The 7,472-nt window shown below is 40.5% G+C and overlaps 1 protein-coding gene across 1 annotated transcript in view; it reads left to right on the forward strand.

Annotated features, from left to right (window-relative positions):
* Window positions 1–2,369, forward strand: part of etnk1 (ethanolamine kinase 1) — a 29,700-nt gene extending 27,331 nt beyond the window's left edge. The window contains exon 9 of the transcript XR_006026546.1: window positions 2,357–2,369. The gene's annotated coding sequence lies outside the window, so the exon portion shown is untranslated. The remainder of the gene's footprint in view (window positions 1–2,356) is intronic.
* The last annotated feature ends 5,103 nt before the right edge of the window (window positions 2,370–7,472 follow it).

Raw genomic sequence — 7,472 nt, forward strand, 5'->3', positions numbered from 1 at the left:
TCTTTTCTTTTTTTTTTTTTTGCCCTCAATTAAATGTGGAATGCGTCTCCGACTCGAAGGCCATCCTATACGCTTGTCTTCATTCCGTGTTCGTCTGTAAACACGGCCGAGGCCTCTTGTTTGAAAAAGAAAACACAAAAAAATGGAGAAGAATAGGCCTTGCTGGCTGTGAAAGTGTGAAAGATTGATCTAATCTAATCCTGTGTGTGTGTGTGGCATTTTCTAATTCCCCTCTTCCTCCTCCTCCTCCTCCTCCTCTTCTTTTCTTCGCCTGCTCTGCCTTGGACTCTGGATGCAGCGATGACTCCTGACCTCCTCTGACTCAGCAGCGGCGCCTGAGCTTTCAAGGCTAAATCAGCATTGTGCCCGTTGCCATACAGCCAGCCTTTCACCGTTGTTCCTTCCCCCTGCGTGTTTGTTTGTGGGTGCGAATTGTTTTGCTTGGACGAGGGAACGGTTCCTTTTAACCAAAGCCTGGGTTCCGTGGCCTGGTTTTAAAAATCCCCGGTGGTGTTTACTGAACCCTTTGGTCAGCCTTCTCTTCAGGGGTGATGGCAAGGGTGCCTGAGCACCTTCGGAGATGTTAAGACTTAATAGGTAGGTAGCATGGCAACATAAACTGTGCATTCAATTCAAATATTTCGCTGTGCCCCCCCCCCCCCCAATCACCACCATCACCACTGCCGCCCTCTGCACAAACAACAAACACATTCTTCATCTGAGTGAGGACGCTTTCAAATCCGTTTCCATGTCTTTCACAGACAGAAAAGAACATCACAAGAGTGACGATCTAAGTGATGGGACGGAAGAACGTCTTTATGTTCCAACATATTTATTTTGAAAAATCGGGCCTCATCAGAAATAATTAATATGTCCTTGAGAGAGGAAGGCAAAACAAAGGAACCCACCAAGCAAATGAAAGCGGTGCCGAGGAGGACAAAGTCGGATAATTGTTTTCCTTTTTTTCCTGAGCCTCACACTAGCCCCTAAATGAGTTTGTTGTGCTGAAAAAATTTGGCCTCTCTCTTGTTTTTCTCCCTCTCCCTTTCTTTCCCTCTCTCATACATTTGTCTCTCTCCAGGTTCAGCCTTGGTGTTTACTTTCTACTCTCTCGTCACTCACAACATCTCTGTGTACGACAAGCTTTTAAATCTCTCCTTGACTTCACCCAGCCCCCCACCCCCCATGTGTTTTCCACTTTTGGTTTTAAACTTTGTTTTTTCATCACGTAAAAACCTTGCTTCCATTGTTATGCAAAAATTGTCCTCCTTGACTCCATAACCTCACGTCTGATGACGTTTGTACCCATGAAAGCCCAGGCCTTGTCTATTGAACAATATCCTTGGGATAATTTGTTATTTGTGGTTGATTCTACTCTTTCCTACTTGAGCCAGATTTCATTCAGAATTACCTATTTGTCTATTGTTCAGAATATCATATATCTTCAATCATGCAACATTTCTTCTGTTGTCATTAGTAAATGCTGCTTTTTTGGTTCAAAGATGTCACCTAACTTTGGCTTTACCAGGAGGTAAACTCTTACTAAAAGTCCTACTGGAATGGCCTCCCACAGAAAGTCTTTAATGTGGAGCAGCTGTAGATTTTGTGGTACCTTTAAACTGCCAATGCACAGGTGTTATCACAGAATGAAGAGTGAACTACTGTACGGAGCGATTTCTCACTTTTACCACAGTTCTTTCAGTCAGGGCAGGGCTGGGTGTGAGTGATGTGTGTATGAGTGTGTGTTTGTGTGTCTGTGTGTGTGTGTACGTGTGTGTGCGTGTGTGTGTGTGTGTTTGTGTGTGTGTGTGTGTGTGTGAAAAGGGGGTGGGGGTTATGTTTCTTTCTCTCACAACTGACCCTACTGCTGCTTTCCCCCGTTGGATACCCCCCAGGGGACCTTGGCTTCACCGAGGGGCCTCTCTCTCTCCACAACACCCACTGCATACAACAGCCACAGTCGGATAAATAGCTTGTATTCTTAGCTTGCCACTTTCCATTCAAATCCCCGTGTGTCATTACAGTTCATATTCATAATTATGCCTCAAACGTCCCTCAGGGAACACCACTAAGGCCACTTCTTCACAATCCGTCCATATGGCGTTTAATTAAAAGTTTTTCTTAAAGAATAAATTGCATTCAATTCAATTAAAAATTTGGTGTCATAGCAAAATAATGGGCATAGACTCCTACAACACATGCCAGGAAGAGAAATATATAAATAACAAAATACGAAAGAAAAAAAAATAATAAGAAAAAAAGAAAGAGATCTCTGTTTGCTGCGCGCAATGGAAAGTGCATATCTGTGTTAAAGACAGAGAGAGAGAGAAAGAGAAAGGGAGAGAGAGAGAGTGAGAGAGAAATGAAACAGAGAACAAAATATGCAAAAAGCAAATATCACCAAAGCCTCCTACATGCTATCCTGCCTGAGGCCATGCACATTAACATCGCCTGAGCTATTTCGAGATTCCTCTCTTGGAATTCGTACCATGACAAATGAGGCATTGGAGTTAGGAATTTCTATTTATCTTCCCTATACAGTGTCTCCTGGTTGGGTCTTTGAAGAATGGAGGGTTTAAGACAACATAAACAAAAACGACATCTTGCAGGATAAATTAAAAAATAAATAAATAGATCCCAACAGCTCTGCTGAAAGAGAGAGAGAGAGAGAGAGAGAGAGAGAGAGAGAGAGAGAGAGAGAGAGAGAGAGAGAGAGGAGGTGGAGAACGTGTGTGTTAATTGTCCAGAAGGGGCAACAAGAAAAGGTGATGTCTTTATAATGCAGACCTTCTCTTCTTTGGTCATGGCCTATGTAGGGTTGTGTGTGCATATGTGCTTCTGTGTGACAGAGAGAGAGAGAGGGAGACAGAGAGGGAGAGAGAGAGGGAGAGAAAGAGAGGGAGAGAAAGAGAGGGAGAGGATGGAGAAAGGAGAGAGGACATATATATGTGGCGTTGTGTGAAGTTGTGTGACATGTAAAGTGGTGGCTGTCGACAAATGTGTGTGTGTGTGCATGTGTACGTGTGTGTGTTTGTGTGTGTTGTGGTGCTTGTCAGTCAGACGAGCCCAGTGTCAGAGCTTCATGATGTAGTAGGAGGGTGAGGGTGTGTGTGTGTGTGTGTGTGTGTGTGTGTGTGTGTGTGTGTGTGTGTTGGGGGTTGATTTTTTTATCATGGGTTGTCACAGGGCTCTGTGGCCCCACTGAAGAGATGAGATCAGGCTACTAGTGATTTGTGATAGATAGACACACACACACACACACACACACAATCATGGGTGTTCAAAAGAGTGTTGTTGGATAATGAATGTCCCATTCTCTCCCTCTTTCTCTCTCTCTCTCTCTCTCTCTATCTATCTATTTCTTTCAGTCTATCTCTCAGCACTGAAGCCTCCTTAGCTCTAACAATCAGTCCGCTGTTCTCTCTCTTTCTTTATTTCTCTCTACGGAGAAGAGAATATAGGAATAGTCGAGGAAGTAAAGGCTTTTTTGTCCATGGCCAGCTGTAGCCTCTACGAGACCACGTATTTCCTCTTTACACACGGGATAGCCAGAACACACAGATCCACTATCGGCACAACTGCACTGGACACCCGAAATGGTCCAGTGCCCATAACCCAAACTAGTATAAGTAACATGTTCGCATCGGTCTAGAAACAACAATAACCAACTTCAACAGACACTGCAGCCTAAATAAGATATTGTGTATCTGTTAATCTGTGACGGGGATACAATGTTAGTGTAAAAACTTACTATACAAATATTTCTATGATTACACAATTTTACACATTATATTTAGAGTGTAATGATACAATTAGTCATCAAGTACTTTTGTACTTATTTTTTGAGAAACTCTTAAATGTCTTTAATTATATTTATTTCTGTAAACTTTTTAAACAGTGTTCAAACTGAATTTGTGCATATTTTTATTTTTTATACAGCAGGTTACAGTTAATGTCAGCTTCAGTGAAGAGAACAGACTGTCATATTTCTTGTCTCAGAAATAATATATGCCCTATCTCATTATGCCTGGTTTATTACTTAGCTTGTGAAGGAGATGTTCAAATGGAAACAGGGGAACATCCAACTTGTTTGCATTCTACTGAAATAATAAGCTGCTATACCACTTGTGTCACAGTATTATATAACTTAAAATAGTATTTCTTATGTGCCTAGATAATTGCTCAGGAGGGTGGTATATGCTTTTGATGTAAATGCATGTTAGAAAAACTGTATTTGCTAAATGTACAGATGTTCAGTGAACACTAAGACCAGCTCTTCCTGCACGTCATTTCTCAAAGCTCACCAAAACTTGTCCAGAAGTAGCAAAAGCTCAACTTCAGATTCATAACAAGTGTGTTCTCATACGGAGGGACATGCTGCAGCCTCTCTCTCCTTACTTACTTAAGGAAAATCACACAGAAATAATGTGTCATCGTTATGAATGGGCTGGCCCCCACTACAGCGCATGACCAAGAGGGGTGACCTCTTCATGTCCTAATAATTCAAAATGTCCTCACACACTCACACACACACACACACACTCACACCACACACACACACACACTTGATGAAGATCTGAAGATGAGTGAGAAAGCAGCTTTTGAGGCCGGTGATGGCAAGTGCTAAGCATTAGTAGGGGTTTTAAGACATGCACAGACGTGGTCATTGTCCTGTGGAGTTTTATTTATTTTCTTTTTTTGGTGGCGAAGAGAAATGAAATATTTACTTGCATGACATTTCCAAATTGCTTGGATATGCACTCACACTGTTTCTTTTACAATATCTGTCATACACACACACACACACACAACCACACTCTCTCTCTCTCTAACACACTTGGCCATTATCCTTGTTTCCTTGGTTTGGGGAAAGCTTGTGTCTCTTTGTTCCTCAAGAGGCGTTGTTTTGGGATACTCTGGTGAGAATCCATTGGCCCTGTTTAGTTTGTTTTTCTGGGTCACTACACCTGTGTGTGTGTGTGTGTGTGTGTGTGTGTGTGCGTGTTTTGTGTGTGTGTGTGTGTGTCTACTCATACAGCCTGAGTGGGTAAGCGCGAGGTGGGAATCTGGCTCTTTATAAACTCAACATGTAACATTTTGTTTAAAACATAGCATGTGCAAATGTGAAAACAGTCACCATCACCTTTAAAATCTTTTGTTGTGTTTCAGAAGAATGTTGTATATCTGATATGAGGGATTCATACACTATCAGCAAAGGGTATCTTTTGCTTCATGCCTTGGGGCAAATATGAGTTAAAATTAGTCCATGCACTGTGCTGGTCTATATACTTTTTGAAAGGCCTGTTTGGCCAGCTTGCTGTGTGTCATTGTTGGTTTTTACTGGTCATTACTATTTTTAGATGCCGTCCCCTAAATTCTCTGTATATAAAACAGTCCCTCCAGGAATTTGCGATGTTGCGATTGCAACAATTAACGCAAATTCAGCAAATCCTTGTGAATTCTGGGTAACCTCGCAATTTTGTCCAAACACTGCAACTTTTTCGCAAATTTGACCAATCATCATGTTTTCCTCGTGAAAATTACCTTTTATTGGCCTGACTTTGCACTAGTATTTAGTATTTTATTGACTGTCTGCACAATTTCAACCAAATTTTGCTGCTCTTATTTTTTCATTATTATATGTGCCCTCTTATTTACTTATTTACTTACTTTTTTGTTTACTTGAATGTTATGTTTGTCTGTGGACTTAAATTGGTAAAATATGTCTTGTCTTCACCGTGGGATAGTGAGAAACGTAATTTCGATCTCTTTGTATGTCTGGAACATGTGAAGAAATTGACAATAAAGCTGACTTTGACTTTGACTTTGACTTTGAATTTCACCTACCACAACAGCCCCTCGCGCAGAATATTGACTCAGATGCCACACTTACTTCTGCAGACACCAGAGACTGCCCTATAACTTGTTCACTCCTCTGCAGTTTTGATGACAATAAATAGAAGGCTAAGGCTAACGTTAATGATCTGCTTTACTTGCATCTGTCATCTCAACCTAGTGTTGCTAACCTGCCTAAGCTACAGTATGAAAGTAAGTTAATTAAGGCCTACTTGGTTTACTGACATTTGAGTAGGCTACAATATGCAACCCATTGGCAAACGTTTACACCTGGAGATGTCCTTTTAGCTTGTGTCATGTTTGCTAGCTTGTGGGCTCAGTTTGTGTAGTGCAGTGCTACCAAAATCATAGAAATGAATAACATTGTAAGACATTTACCTCTTCTATGATCCAAGAATGATTTCATACAAGTTATTTTTTAACATTTATTTTAACTAATGACATAGAAAACATCCCGAATTCTATCCACATATCATAATGCACTATGCAAAAACGTATTTCCAGTCGTAGCCGAACAGTGAGATGCAAGCGTTCCAATCCACTTAGATATGTTATTACGCTACTCTCAAATCCTTAAAGTGGTAGGCAGTCAATTAGACTTACACACCACCAATGTAATAACATTAAAGAAAAGTGTAGTCTAATAGTTTAAATCAATATGAAATGACTAGATACTTAGTTGGCTATTAGTAATTATGCAAGTCACAGAATATGAATTATTAAAAAGATATGTACTTAATATGAATTATTACACAGCTCTTCAGAGTGCTGCAGAAAGTTCCATTCACATGAATGGGCCTTCCCAATGTTCGGGCCTATGTTAAATCTATATAAATCACCGGCAAAGTATATAATCACCGCTGTCAATGGCAACGGGTTGATTAACGTCTTTCATATCCCTCCGCAAGAATTCCGTTCGCTTATTGCAATGGAATTTCATTGAAAGGGAAAGCTAGTAAGACGTTGCCACGCAACACCTGAAACTGTCAAGTTCTATCTGTGTGGCGAACTATTTATTTTGTCAGCGGAAGACACGAAACGGTAGCAAAATCATTTTTAAAGATTCGTTGTGTTAGGTTTCTTTTCTCGTTTTGGCAAGTAGCTGCGCTGCGCGTCGGGGTTCTGTTCTCCCTGTCGGGACTTATTTTCTGATAATTACCGACGGACAATACATTATCCCTTACTCACAACATATGTGAAAGTATTGAAACATATGACATTATGCCATCTCTTTAGGGGGCTGTCTTTTTTGGACAGTTCTACGAAAGGTTATACTGCTTTGTGAATTACCCCAGTCAAAGTATTTACACAAATAAAGTAGGCCTACTTTGATTTTCTGTAACCCTTACTATTTACCTTTACTTATCCTTTTTAATAAGCAGCAAGATGATCAGTGTAATTTTGGTCTTACTTACCTTAATTACCCTCAATTAAAAAATAATAATAAAAAAAAAATTGGAACTATTTTTGCAATTTTCACTTCCTTTCGCAATTTCTTTGCAACAAACCGCTAAAAACACCGCAACTTCCATCGCAATTTTTTAGAAAAGTTGTCACGAAATCAGGCATTTTAGATCGCAACAATCTCAAAAAATCCTCGCGAAATCCTGGAGAGA

This window comes from Alosa sapidissima, chromosome 22, assembly GCF_018492685.1.
Source record: "Alosa sapidissima isolate fAloSap1 chromosome 22, fAloSap1.pri, whole genome shotgun sequence".
NCBI lineage: Eukaryota > Metazoa > Chordata > Actinopteri > Clupeiformes > Clupeidae > Alosa > Alosa sapidissima.